A 15,565-nucleotide genomic window follows, 5' to 3' on the forward strand; every position below is an offset into this window, starting at 1 on the left:
GCTTGGTCCTCACTCAGCAGGTCCTGAAGCACAGGCTTCTTCAATGGAGTATGGCGGGAAATTAAAAATGCTGCACCGGCTTTTGAGACAATCAGAGATTGAGCCAGTCAGAGTGGCTGCCGGTACACAAGCTCTGAGTGGCTCACCAGCCGGTGCTGCATTTTAATTGGCCTCCAGCGTCCTGTATTGAAGAGGCATGTGCTTTGGGACCTGCCTAATGAGGATGAGTCTGGCAGTAAGTTAAGAGAAGGTGGAGATGAGGAGAGATGGGAGCACACTGACAGCCCTAGGGGGGGGGGCACACTGACAGGTCCCAGTGGGAGGGGGGGGGGGCACTGACAGCACCGGGAGGAGGGGGAAGGCCAGACTGGAAATCAGTCTGGGGCGCCAAAATACCTAGTGGCAGCCCTGGGTAGATCATTACCATTTAGGAGGTGTTTCATTGATGGCTTTCAATTAAATGATTCAAACTGTCAGGGGAAGAGAGGTGCCCACTTGGATGCAGGAGCCCATATATATATATATATATATATATATATATAAAAGTGGGGGTGGAAGGAAGCGCTACATAGTGCAGTACTATTTGAGTAAAAAAGGAATTTATTCCACAAGCATTAAAACAAGCAAATAATACAGTGCTCGTACCATATCATTCAACAGTGTGGGCTAAAATACCACATGGTGTGAGATAATAAAACCCGGTCAACCCGGTCACCGTCAGTCCCCGATGCTGCCTCCTGACAGATGACTCCATTGTTTCCCACAGTTACGCCTCTGCATGTCACATATTTTGGACTTTATTTCAACCATTATGCCTTGGTTGGTCTATGCCTTGCTGTCCTTCCTGCTCTACATGCTTATAGCCACATTTTCAAATATCACTGTAAAAAAGACAAAATGCTCCTCTACACTCCATAATTCAAAGTAAATTTAATTAGGTAATTAAGTCAGATGCCCCTTGCCCAACAAAACTACTTAAAAGTCCTCAAGGGTGTTTATCAGGGCCATTGTAAGGATTCTTGGCACCCTGGGTAAAACTTTAACTTAATCCCACCCATCCCCACACTGCCACCAATAGCCACTTTCCAGACCCTTACGTGAGTGTGTGGAGGTGACGTCTTAGGAGTTCCACATCCACCACCTGCATTATGTACAACCAGGGCCGCTGAGAGGTATGCCGGGCCCCCGTAAATTGTGGGGGGCGTGGTCTAATCACAGGGGTGTGGCTGCCTCTCGCATTTAGGCCATGTCCCAAAATGTTTAAGGTGGGTGAAAAAAACCTCTTAAGTGTTATTGCCTGCCCGCCTGCTTCAGCAGCAGCAGCAGCACACCTACAGCTGTGCTGACAGCAGGCTCAGCATGAGCTCTCACGCTGTCAGTGAGCCTGCTGTCAGCACAGCACATGCTGTTGGTGTGTGCTGCTGCTGCCCAGGAGGGGGAAGGGGGGAGTCAGACCAGGGCCCCCGCAGGGCCCCTCCATCAAGTTTAGTACCCGCCCCCCCCCCCCCCTCTCGGCAACCCTGTGTACAACAGAGATGTCTTCCTTATATAAATCCTTCATTTTGTACTTGGCAGACTCGGCGGTGCCCACCCCCCCCCCCCCCCCAATCCCAGCACCCTAGCCTGCTGCCTAAAGCTGCCCAATGGGGGAGCCTGCCCTATCTCACCCTTGCTATTCAGTATAGGAAAGCGTTTTCTCCTTTGCATAAAATGCACCTTAGGACCAGGCTGCCTGAAAATAATAATACAAATTTTGTTTGTTTTTAAGCTACTTCTTAGGAACAATAAGCAGACAAATCAGTCCGGTGCAGGAGAACAGACTATTGGGAAATGCCGAGTAAATGGAAGTATGTTCTCCTGAAAAGCAGTGGATTATTTGTGTATGAATACAAAGAGATGCTTTTGTGCGGAAGCGCACGCAGGTTTCCGACAGCATTATACAGATCCTTTCCCCTAATGATGTGTCAGATGCAGAAATACAATCAGCATATGCACAGTCCAAAGAATATCGGCGGTTTGTTCTTCTCGTGTAGACTACCTGCGCCGTCCAGATGTGACTTAGGGGCTGTCGGTTATTTCGTCGAAGGCAAAACCAGGGCTTAAAGGGAAGCGAAGGCTGCAGACGGTTTAAGAAGTGTATTGTAGAAAGACGTCTTTGGGTCTCTGCTCTGCTGTACGCCATTAGGAGTGTAAAGATCAGTGCCAGGGCCCCATTAGCTGCACGCTGGGAGGAGATACAACCACGGCATTAAACAACTTATGCTTTATGATATGCTAAAGCTTCAGTCCCAGTAAAAGAATCACTCTGATCCCTGCAAAAACACTCATTGCCTTACCTCCACCAAACTAGTTATACTAGGGGGATTCTGGGACTGATTCAAGAAAATTTTAAGATAAATAAAACGACTTACCAATTGTACAGCGCTTACGAGACTGCTGGCAGTATATACATTCATGGTGATAAATTATATTAAACTATTGAAAGCTTCTATGGGCCAGATGTATCAAGCTTCAAAAAGTGATCAAATGGAGAGAGAGAAAAAAAAATCAGCACCTACTGTTTTTTTTTTTTTTTAAACACACTTTATTAGTTGGAACACGTTGAAATACAAACAAGCACCTACTGTTTTCAAACCCTGCTTATAACTTGACAGTTCGGAGCTGATTGGCTGGTTATTTTTATGAAGCTTGATACATCTGGCCAATAAGAATGGCAAACAAGAGCAAGTAACTTAGGGGGTTATTCTGCTTTACTCCTGGCAAATTCCTTCTTAAAGAAATCCATGTTCACTGCAGGTGGGGTAGATCTTACTTGTGCAGAGAGAGTTAGATTTGGCTGGGATTTTACTTCAAAGTGAGATCTATTTTGCCTTGTAAAAATAAAGCAAGTTAGTATTATCCCTGCACAGAAACAAAATAACTCACCCAAATCTAATTCTCTCTGCACATTTCACATCTGCCCCCCCTGCAGTGCACATGGTTTTGTCCATCTAAGAAGGAATTTGTCAGAAGGAGTGAACTAGAATAACCCCCTTAATTATTAACAGTTTCTTATATAGCGCTGCAAATTCTGTTGCACTCTACAAGTGGAAACACAGTGATCACTTGTAGAGTGGGTAGTTACAGACAGTCAAAAAGGTAGGATGGCCCCGCTCGCAAGCACATTTGCCCCTTAGTGAGGCTTATATTTTTGTACTCTGCAAACACCATAGTTAAGATACTGTAATAGTAAACTACTTTTAACTACAGTTTGAGTTGAGTTGAGGAGAGACATAAGCGCGGTATTGAGTCCTTCTGTAGTCACATAAGTTTATTGCCACATATACGCAAACTTGAATGCAGGATGAGAGAGACTTTAGTGAACTACTCTGTCCTGTGTTCACATCACTACTGTATACTGCCAACAAGAGTAAGATCAATCTTAGGTGTAAACCTTTCATATAACTGAAACCCAGGTCCTGCAATTCTAAAAGTGCACCAACGCAGTTATGACCATTACTTAAGAATTGAAAGTGAACTTACATCTTATTTTGTTTGATGAGGGACAGAATCAGGCTCTTCACACATACAGATGGAGCCACTGCCATCTATCTCTATAATAGGATTAAGTGAGTAATTGGATTACTCTGCTAATCCCCTACTCTATTGTTCTATGTATTGTATTGCAGCTGAGAACAATAGGATAGCCATGGCTAGCCATCCTGAGCCATGGCCTAAGGAAGATAGATGAGATGGGCTCCTACTTTACACCAAGGGGCCTTAGGGATTTACCTGTGTTACCCATTACGAACCCCCTTTCTTGAAACAAGACCAATATCATGGGTGGAGGCACTCTGTAAGTACTTTGTGACCGCTCTACTCAACTCCTTTTAATTACCCCATGTAAAGGTAGATTGTTAAATTTGGTGCCATTTATTTGATGGGGAGTGCTGTTTGTGTAATTAATAATTTAACAATTTAATATGCAGTACTAATGTCATTTAAGGTGGGTTGATGAGTTTATTAATTAATGTTTGGAAATATTCATTAAATGCAATGATGAATTTCAGGAGTAGAGCTATCTATTAAATGTGAGTACTGTTTTATGTCAGGGAAGGTTTAGGGAAAATAGTTATATATTAAATATGAATACTATTAATTAAATTGTTAAAGGATAGAAGTAACTATTACATGTTAAAGTCCATTATTTAATATTGATAAAATTCAAGCTAATGAGACCTAATTGTTGAATTTAATTAAATTAAATAAATTTTGCTGCTGTTGGCGAGGGGATGGTCTACAACAGTTTTCACTCATTTCTAAAGACCCCATACATTACAACGATTTTGCACGATTTCGTTCGATTATGACTTTTCGGGTCGATATATCGTTGTGAAGTCTCAAATTGTATGTGTTTTCCATCCGATCCAGTGTGCGGCCCCGTGAATGTCGGATAGGAGCCCGTACATTGGTTGTACTCAGGGCTATTTTTGTGCAGGCTCCAGCAGGAACTGTGGCCCTTATTCTAGTTCACTCTTTCTGACAAAATATTTCTTAGATGGACAAAACCATGTGCACTGCAGGTGAGGCAGGTGTAAAACCCCACCCAAATCTAATTATCTCTGCACAAGTAACACCTGCCTCACCTGCAGTGCACATGGTTTTGTCCATCTAAGAAATATTTTGTCAGAAAGAGTGATCTAGAATAAGGGCCACAGTTCCTGCTGGAGCCTGCACAAAAATAGCCCTGGTTGTACTGCAACAGTGATTTATCGGAATGGGATAAAATTGGATGGAAAAAGTGTTTTTTGTGCATGCGATATATCGTATATCGTATCGATATATTGAATGGAGTTTACAGTCCCTCTAGCCCCCTAATCCAGCCCATCACATACAGTATATCTTATGGTACAATTGCGATTTATCTTGGCTTGATGCAAAATCGGATGCAAAATCGGATGCAATCACAACCCGCGAAGGTCCAGAGGGAGTTCAAGGGAAATTTCATCCGACATCAGGGTCAGACATATTGTTGTAGTGTAACGGGATACAGCTACAATCCCGGTGGTCGGAATCTCTGCATTCAAAATCACGACGCCGGAATCGCGACCACCGAAATCCAGACACTTTCTCCCTCTATGGGTGTCCACAACACCCATAGAGGGAGAATCAATTATTGTGCCGAGCACAGCGAGCCCGCAAGGGGGGGGGGGGCGATCCACGTCCCCCCCCTTGTTGGGATTTTGTCGGTCGGGATTCCGGCATCGGGATTTTGAACGCCGGGATTCCGACCGCTGGGATTTAGTACCAATCCCCTTATATCTTATCTTATTCCTACCCCTTTTTGCAAAGAGGGCCCCAACATTCCAGGACTCCTACTAGCAGACACAAGAATTAAGACGCTATCTGTATTCAGTATTTAAATAATATATCTCTTAAGAAAACCTTACATGCCCCTAAAATTTATTTTGTAGGGTTCATTATGGTCGTATTATGTTATTCAAATATTTTGGCATAATTTAGCATTTAACGAGCATGGAATTCTGTATCGACGACAGTAAAAATACAACTGTTTCTGAGAAATATTTATATGTTTAGTTGGAAATATATATACTGCAGTGTTCGCAGCAACCTGATTTTAATAGAAACTGTCAGTGTCTCGGCAAGAAGACAACATATACGAGCGTGTCTATTGTATACAGTAATAATTAATCATGAATGCTTGTGAAACGACCCACCGTATTTAAGAAGATTGGTTTAATAAAAACACAAGTTCAGTTTATGTTTTTAATATCCCTGTCTCCTTACATTCTGCTGAACAATAAAAAAGAAACAATAAACCAAATAAAATTCTCACGTGATGGAAGATTTCTAGGAGAATGACAGAACGGCTATGAAGGTTATAAATTTACTTGTATGCTCATAACATTGTCAGGTAATTTTTAGGGGGAAAAAGAAATCACAGACTTAAAATAAGATATATGTGCACACGGAACCCTAATAATAAAATAGAGCATAGGGTATTCCAAAAAATAAAAAATATACAGTAATACAAAAATACTTTCAGCAACACATTTTGTAACCCTTCCATTGTATGCTTTAGACCGGGTATATCTTGTTTTATTTGGTTTTGTTCTTTATTATTCTGTTAAATATTAATGCATTTTTAAGCAACAATCCCTTAATAAAATTACAATGCTGATATTTACAATTTACAAGGTTTTTTTTCTGTTTTTTTAATCATTTGCTTGTCATGGCAGCATCTGATGTGGCCACGCCAAACTGGGCTTTCCCTGACGTGGTCGCATGTGATGCGTCCAGTCAGAAATGCCCACTGGGCACCTCTGCATCCTTGTACTCCAGTAAATGCCATGCAGTTGATCACCGCTATTTTGGTAGCCCTGCAGACAAGTGTTGGGATAATTTAGAACAGAGGTTCCCAAACTTGGGTACTTGTACCCCTAGGGGTACTCTGTAGACCAGTTGGCGGTACTTAAGAATAATATTGTTGGTAGTGGCTGAAGAAGTCTCCCGATGGTGGAAGAAGTCTCCCATTGCCATGAAGATGAACCACCTTGCGTCACTTCTGGTTCCGTCTGAAGTGTCATCAGCGTCTTCTTGTGCTTTTGCCTGACCAGCAATCCCCTGGGAGACCTTAGACATCAGCAGTCATCTGCCCAATGCTGACACGGGTGGAGGAAGCAGCAGCATTAATCCTACAGGCATTAGCGGGTACCCCGGAGACAGTACACAGCCAGAGGCTAGACACAGAGGGATCCAATTCTTGACTGCACACTCCTCCTCCGCTACTCCTTAATATAAGGACACATATCAGCAGTGGCGTAGCTATAGCTCCGCAGCCCCCGCGGTGGTGGGGAGGCGCAGAGAACATGTGGGCGCCGGGGGTCTGCGGGGCTAGTTACCACTTACCCGCTGCTGTTTGGCCCCGTGTCTTCCAGCGCCAGCTCCTGCTGCTATAATGAAAATGGACTCTTAGAAAATGGCTGCCCCCATACTGCAGACTGTTCTGTCTGCAGTATGGGGGCAGCCATTTTCTAAGAGTCCGTTTTCATTATAGCAGCAGGAGCCGGCGCCGGGAGATACGGGACCGTGACCGCAGATGCGGCCGGGCAGGTACGCCGAGGGAGGGAGGGGAGGGAGGAGAGGGAGGGAGGGCGCCGAAGGGAGGGGGGCACCGAAGAATCTGCGGCGGGAGGGCGAAAATTCGGTAGTTACACCACTGCATATAAGAAAATGCATACCGCTCCCTTCCACTCCACTCATAAGTACTATGGATATTTAAAATTGAGAGGAGGGGGTACTGAAAAATGAAAAAGCCTAATCAAGGGGAATGGGAGAGAAAAAAGGTTGGGAACTGCTGGTGTAGATGAAGCAGCCCCAGCCTCCCTGAATATAGTATATCCGGCATCTGCAGAGAAGAGCAGTTGCTGACTAAATACAAAGCTGCAATGTCGCAATGTTACGATGTTCTATAGACCAATATATCAGTTACCGATGATTTAAAAAAATATATTTTAAAAAGTAAATTTTTTAATAGATAACATACGGTGGGATAAGTTTTAAATAGATTTTCTTAATCTAATTCAATAGTTAGAAAACAAATTACAATTTCTGAGCAGTTTTTGGAAAAAAATTAAGTGTCTAAAGATGCCATTAATGAATTATGATTCTGGACTGCCATGGCAACGTTAGAGCCATGGTCGGAATCGAACCCATGACCTCAGTGCTGTGAGGCAGTAATGCTAACCATTACACCGTCCGTGCTGCCCAGAGATAAAGAAAAAAGTGAATTTGTATAACAGTGTAAAATGGTAGTGCAAAACAGGGCGCAAAGAAAGTACCTCTGCATATACTGTACTATTAATAGGAGGGATGTAAGACTTGGCCTGATTGAGAAGTGGATGCAAGGGTGACTGGAGATTTGGTGGGTGATTCTGATTGACCCGCTAAGCAGCGTAAATTTGCGGCTTAGCGAGCCTTCTAATGCGCTAGGCCGCCCACAAGAATATCTGCCCCCGCCATGGTCCGCATATACCCACCGCTTTACGAATGGATGTTTTGCATATACATTTGATCGTCACATGGATGTACTCCTATATGCTGTATCTCCCTTGTACTGTACCCTCATTTACACCGATATCACATACAGGCTGCATCTCCTCTGTACCCCAAACACATCCTGCATTTCCTGTGTCCTTGCAGAATTCTACATAATAGCCAAATGTTCAAGTTACTTCTACCAAGGACTGCGCCATAGGAAAGACACATGGAAGACCACATATATGTTATGCTGCTGCAATAGCAACAAAGCAAACAGTCTATAGGGCCAGGCGCACTAAGCTTCAAAAGTGATAAAATGGAGAGTGATAATCAACCAACCAATCAGCTCCTACCTGCCATGCCACAGACTGTGTTTGAAAAATGTCAGGCAGGAGCTGATTGGTTGGTTGTTTATCACTCTTCACTTTATAACTTTTGAAGCTTAGTGCATCTGGTTTGTGTTTTGCCCAAAATGGAGGGGCTTAAGGACATGGGGGCAGAGCTTTTAAACCCATGTGAAGTGATGAAGGGGATTGTGTTAATGCACCATCCAATCAGCTCCTAACTGTCATTCCTTACACCCAGCCTGAAAACTGTCAGGCTGCATTAGCACCTTTCACTTTATCACTTCACCAGGCTTAATACATCTGTCCCATGGTGCCTGGTTCTGCCACAATCTGCAGTATGGTGTGTGTAATATATGTGTGGCATATGTAGGCAGGCGTACACATGGGACAGCTCCACCTTCTCCGTGGTTATGCATATGCCTTTGTCTAAATATACTGGGTCAATGCATGTACTCATACACTGACAGATCCATCTTGATTGACAGCTGCCACCAATGCTCACACAAGATAAAAGTGGTGATGGTAGTGGGGACTTGGGGCATACAGACACAGCGACCCATCCTCCATGCTGAGTGATGACTTATCCCCTTGAGTGGTCAAATAGAGTGTGGGTTTTATACCATCCAGGTTGGATACAGTACGGGTCAGATACAGTGCAGAGTCCAGTTACTGTGACAGGAGGTGCGGGTGGTGTCTTGGGTGTGGTATAACACACAGACAGTCGGGATTCCAACAGTCATTAGCCCGATGTTGGAATCCCGACTGCACAGTGGGGGGAGCACAACGATGCCCCTTGCAGGCTCGCTGCGCTCGCCACACTGCGGGCACAGTGGCTCACTGCGCTCGCCACCTATTTTATTCTCCCTCTATGGAGGTCGTGGACCCCCACGAGGGAGCAGTCGGGACTGCGACGTCGGGGTAATGACTGTCGGTATCCTGACTGTTGGTGAGTCACCCGGCACCCGGTGTCTTAGTGAGTGGGTGACTACACTGTCTCCAGTGCGGGGTGTGGGGTGGAGTGTGTGACTGTGGTGACGGTACTGCTGTGGTGTCAGGAGTTCCGGTGGTGTCGGCAGTGTGGGGACGTTGGTGGCATTGGAAATGGCCTTAACGTGGGGGTGTCTGCATTTTTTCCAGTGTAGAGGTGCTGGCAGTGTGGGGTTCTTGAGGTGTCGGCCCTGCAGGGGTACCAGCAGTATTGGCATTGCGGGGTTGCTGGCAGTGATGGTAGTGCAGGGGAGGGGGTGTCCTCTGTGTATTGGGGGCCACCATCTTCAGCGGTCACCTAATGCTTTTCCTGAAGCCAGCTCCCAGTTGGCCCAAATCTCATTTCCAATCTATCAATCCATGCAGCACCCTTGTTCTGATTAAGCCACTCCCACCTTTCCCACCACCAATCTGAGAATCAGGACGGATCCCACCAGGGTCCCAGTCACGGTCTTACAGGACTAACTAACTGCGGAAGGCCTGTGAATAATAGGCAGCAGGTGTCTCACCTTGTGTGTGTGTGCGCAGATTTACATGAATAATACCGTAACTTTAACCTCACATTTGCATTTTGGCTTGTAAATATTTGCCAGGGTGAACGGGGTTAATTGGACTCATCGCAATGGCATATTTGCCCGTCTCCGCTCACACACACACCAATTCCCTTTCCGTATGAATATATTGTGCGTCTTCAGCTTCATTTATCCTCACCTACGTTGCTGCAGGAATTCAGGGTACTGGAAATGTATTGCAGAACTCATTTCAGCCTTTCTGCCAACAGCATCCTGGGGATAAGAGAGACAGCTCCTGGCATTCTGCATACACCAGACAAATCACAGCCACAAAGCGCCGCACCTTCTGAGGCTGCCACTCACTTGTTATGGTATCGGGAACAACTGAAGCAAGCGAAATCTCAGGGTGAAACCATGTAGTTACTTTAAAGCATGCTGTTTGTGCTGGCTGCGGCAGTGTGTGGCTTGTGGAACAGGCTGCAAATGACAAACAACTTCACTTTTTATATCAAAACAAATAAGCGTGGAGAGGAAAACTGTCTGGGCTTCTGTTCTATGGTCGCTTGTCAACGTTTTCCAATGTGTCGTATTATATAACCTGCTGACAATTACCCATGCGATTGTTCACCCATGCAGTTATTTATCTAGGCATGTCTTCAAAGTCACCGAAACAAATGACGGTAGCTTACGAGATACCAAAACAGACACATTGTCACGCCATACCGGGGAAGTTGCAGGATAGAAATAGCTATATACATAAAAGGCTAACTACAGATGGAGCCGGCCTCATGCTTGCAGGGGCTGGAGATAGAATCGCCAGCTACCGCCAGGCACTGCCATCTGTCGGAAGGGGGCGCCGCACAAGACGCTTGCACGCCCCATTCTGACGGACCTCCCTGCTGCCGTTCGCCGCCTCCCCGGTCCCCATTGCCGGCCCCCACCGCCTCCCTGAACCCCCCCCTAACCCTGCCAGTCTCCCTGAAGCGGAGACGGACTGGGTCACGCCGCCCAGCCGCCGAGTGACTTGGACGTGCGTCCGTGTGAGACGCTCGCGCGTCCCAGTCTAATGGAGTCCCTCGCCACCAGCGCTCGCCAGCAGGGACATTCTGACGAGCGCTGGCAGTGAATGAGAGGGGCTCCATCTGTACCTCTCACCTTTATAAGGTGAAGTACCAACAGTGACCACTTGAGGCCACTCGATAGATTAAGAGATCATAACAGAAAGTGCAAGCAATATTTGCAGGGACACTGCTCTGTTTCAAACTTGCTGGATATGGGGAGAGGGAGCTGTAAAGACAGAGATTAAAGGTAGGAGCAGATAGGCGGCAGAATGTACTATGATAAAAATGTGGTAAAACCCCCGTTGCCGCCGCTGCCTCCTCTAGCGTCTTAAAAAACTGTCTGCTCTAAGGGGGTGGCCATTTTGTGATGGACATTTTGTCATAAGGAGCCAGGAGGAGCGCCGGACTAGTAGATCTGCGGTCCCGACTCCTGGCCGGAGTACAGAGCGGCGGCGGGATAGCAATAGCCCTCTGCAGGTAGTGTCAGCGTAACAATAGCCCCTGCAGTCCCCGGCGCCCACACTTACTTGGCGCCTCCCCGCCACCATGGGGTCTGCGGCATTATTGTTACGCCACTGATATATATATATCTATCCATACAGATGTGTGTCTTCCGTAGCTCCAGGCTCACCTGTGAGGAAGAAGATCCAGCTACTAATGTGACAGAACGTGAAAGGGCAGAGAGTTTCCCTACGAAGCTGACATTGGATCAGGGAAAATATCTGTACATTGACACCAGAGCTCACCGACAGGGGCGTAACTAGATATTTGTAGGCCCCCTAGCAAAAGTTTGTAAGGGCCCCCTATTTAGCAACTGATGGTGATAAATGTATGTAAAACATATTACTTAGACCGTAAAGATGGGCCCCCTTCAGCTCTGGGCCCCATAGCAGCTGTACACCTACTACTGTAGGCAATTACAAACAGTTGAAACGGTAAGAGGGCCCTGCTCGCAAGCTTACAATCTATAGGAAAATGCAAGTGTTAACGAGTGTCCACTAAATGGATCCAATGGGTTCCATTTCCACAATGAGCCTCATTCAGGTGCAGTCTCAACTTCGATGGTGTCGCAACTGAGTGATTATTGACAGACTGCACTGTCATCCTGGCAGAAGTTACTATATTACATACTTTCCTATCCTTCCGAAATGGCTGGGAGGGTCCCGAAACTTGGATCCCCCTCCCGGCTCCCCAGAAAGGTGGGCAAACCTTCTGCATTTATCGAGACCCCCGTATTAGCCACCGCACCCAATCCCTTTGCCGGTCAAGTACAGGCATTCGCGGCTCTTTGGGGAGGGGTTAAAAATGATGCAAATTGCGTAATTCAATACCACTTTTTCCACCAAGAGTCATGAATCACAGCATTTACCGGAATGGGGGCGGTGCTTAATGATGGCAAGCCCCACCCCCGGAAAAGCTGCAGAGAGTCTCCACTCCGGGGCTTCTCCTGGAGAGGAGACACTTAAGGCAAGTATGCTATATTATATCTGTTATTGAAGATGAACAGTATTTAGCATTACTGCATAATTTGTATGCGCAAATTAGTTTTTGGTTTGGTATCTGGCCAAATATTTGTAAAATTATAATTTTTTTTTTAATTATAAAGCATGTGTTTGGTACATCCCTAATAAAATTCCAGGAAATCCTGGATAGAGAAGTGATTTGTCTCGTTGAATAATGATCTCTTAAATGCGGTATCAGTCCGGACATGATCTGACCCAGCTGTTCAGCCATCATGCAGAAGTGTCAGTTAAAATAACAGGGGGCAGGTAACAGCAATGACGGGGACTGTTATCAGTTATCTGTATTGGATATCAATTGCTTGTGCTAATGAAGCCACAGATCAGATCAATGCTAGTAAAAGAGACAGCTATTAGCAAATTAATTTGGACTTCATTAATATGATTTTACAATATATATATATATATATATATATATATATATATATATATATATATATGTGAAAAAATGCTTAGAGCCTGGCGACTACAGTTTAAAATAATATATTTAAATAGGCTTAGTGTTTAAAAAATAAATACATTTATTTTACAGTACAAAATATATAATCAATAACAATAGGGGTAGGGATATCTCAATAAAAATACGGAGAAAATTCATATATAATAAAGTGCTGGAGGTGACATAAGAATTGCTAAAACGTATTTAAATTGATAAGAGGTAATAAGAGATATTTCATAAAAAGGATAAGATGCACGATAAGATAAAAGAAAATGGTGGAATCGCTTAGCTTAGGGTGTGGAGAACACAAGAGTTCAGAAGCTGCCCGACATGTTTCGTCTCAAAAGGACTTCCTCAGGGAAGTCCTTTTGAGACGAAACATGTCGGGCAGCTTCTGAACTCTTGTGTTCTCCACACCCTAAGCTAAGCGATTCCACCATTTTCTTTTATCTTATCGTGCATCTTATCCTTTTTATGAAATATCTCTTATTACCTCTTATCAATTTAAATACGTTTTAGCAATTCTTATGTCACCTCCAGCACTTTATTATATATGAATTTTCTCCGTATTTTTATTGAGATATCCCTACCCCTATTGTTATTGATTATATATTTTGTACTGTAAAATAAATGTATTTATTTTTTAAACACTAAGCCTATTTAAATATATTATTTTAAACTGTAGTCGCCAGGCTCTAAGCATTTTTTCACATTTACCTCGTTCCAATAGTGACAGCACACCACTGTCCTTTTAGGACCTGAGCAGACACCCCTAAAACTAGTAGTAGGGGGAACAGTTTTTTGATTAGGCACCCAGCTCCTCTCTCATCTGTTGTATTACTTGGCGCTGACCCTCCCTTCTCTCTTGTACCTATATATATATATATATATATATATGCAGATTTTTGATTCATGGGGAATTTAAACTAAGAATGTTAACTTTCCTCTTAATTTATTGCCCTTTTGTTGCAAACATTACTTATAGCCTGACTACATTATTACTTATATGAGAACTGATAGGGTAGTGTTATATTGTACATCAATCACCTCGAATGCCGTAAAACACAGCGGCAAGAAACACTAGTTAATTATCCCCGACTTCCAGCACCATGTATTGCATTTAAAAATATACTCTTTCCATAATGCATAAATGATGGAATGCACTCAAGTGCAAGTTAATCTGAATATCAATGTTTAAAAATGCCTCTCACAAAGAAAAACAGAAATAGAGGAAAGGCGCCAGTACAAGTTGGCATGTTTGCAATGCAGGAGTGACCTTTGCAGTATTCAGGGGTAAAAGGTCAAATAACAAAGGCAGCAGGGAGTTTGGTGTTCTTGTTTTAGCCGAATAAAAGTCTTTCTTAGCGCCGACATTGCCCGAATGAGCCACTTTGGTCATACCTAATTCGCCACTGGATTACATTATTTACTAGTAAGATTAGAGTAATTAATAAATTAATTAGGTGAACCCACTTACAGGAGGAGCAGTTGCATTGGGGTTGGTCGGTAAGCACACAATTCAACATTTAGCGGCCTATGCCCTTGACAATGTGAGTGACTTTGCCATGTCGGGACTTGCCATGCCAAGCCATGTCGGGACTAACCTAGTGCTTAGGAAAAGTGAAGCCACTCCCACCGCCATCCAAATATGGCATTCAATTGCCACGCTAACTAGCAGGAAGTATATACTGCACCTACTCATCTACTCATCATTGTCTAGAATCTTTAGAGTTGGGAGGTATCAGTAAGTGATGCAATTACCACGCTGATTCTATATCAGTATATTAGGAAGCACACAAGTTACCATAATATAACCCTTCTCTCACCAGTGGGAATCACTGAAGAGAGAGAGAGAGAGTTTAAGAAAGTCGCTTTAACAGAACCCAGTATAATCTTCCTCCACCCCCCAGAACTTCATTTTGTGATTGGCAATCTCCTTAGAAGGTGTGGGAGACTCCACATTTTTTGTGTAGTCACCTGGACTCCTGTATTGAGTAAATCTCCTGCATCGTAGTGAAGCGGTCAGGATGTGGAGTCAATACCATGAATCGCTAGTCAATAGAGAGAGGGTGGTGGAGCCAATATGAAGCATTCTTCGACAAGCCAAGAGAGGAGATACAGATAACCGCTCTGGGGTGGGGCCTAAGGGGTCACATATCTTGGCTTTGACCACAGAGTGATGACATACATCCCTGGGTTTCTCCTCTACTGGCTTCTCTGGGGAATTGACAAACATCGCCCCAGTAATTAGGTGGAATGTGAATTTAAAAATATAGATGGGTTTTGACGAGTTTCGCTGACAAATCAGCATTTTGAAAAAATCTACTTGAACCTCGTGGAGAGATAAAGTGGACGGAGATAAATTACCAACCAACCGGCTCCTGTCTCTTTTAAAAAATAGAATGTAACATAGTAGTTTGGAGCTGATTGGCTGCCCACTTTACCACTCTCCATAGACCCTTTGAGGAACTTCCTCGCTTGCACGTCCTACAGACTTCTCCAGTAATTAATTAGTTAAATGGAGATTTCTATTTAAGTCCAAAGCATATTGCAGGAAAAATAACGCAAACCACAGCCCCAAAATATGAACAACAGTAAAACATGTACAAACAGGAAGCGCTTTGATTAAGCCTACTAATTCAAAATTAGTACAAGAATC

The sequence above is a fragment of the Crinia signifera genome, chromosome 6, assembly GCF_055691185.1.
Source record: "Crinia signifera chromosome 6, ASM5569118v1, whole genome shotgun sequence".
NCBI classification, from domain to species: domain Eukaryota; kingdom Metazoa; phylum Chordata; class Amphibia; order Anura; family Myobatrachidae; genus Crinia; species Crinia signifera.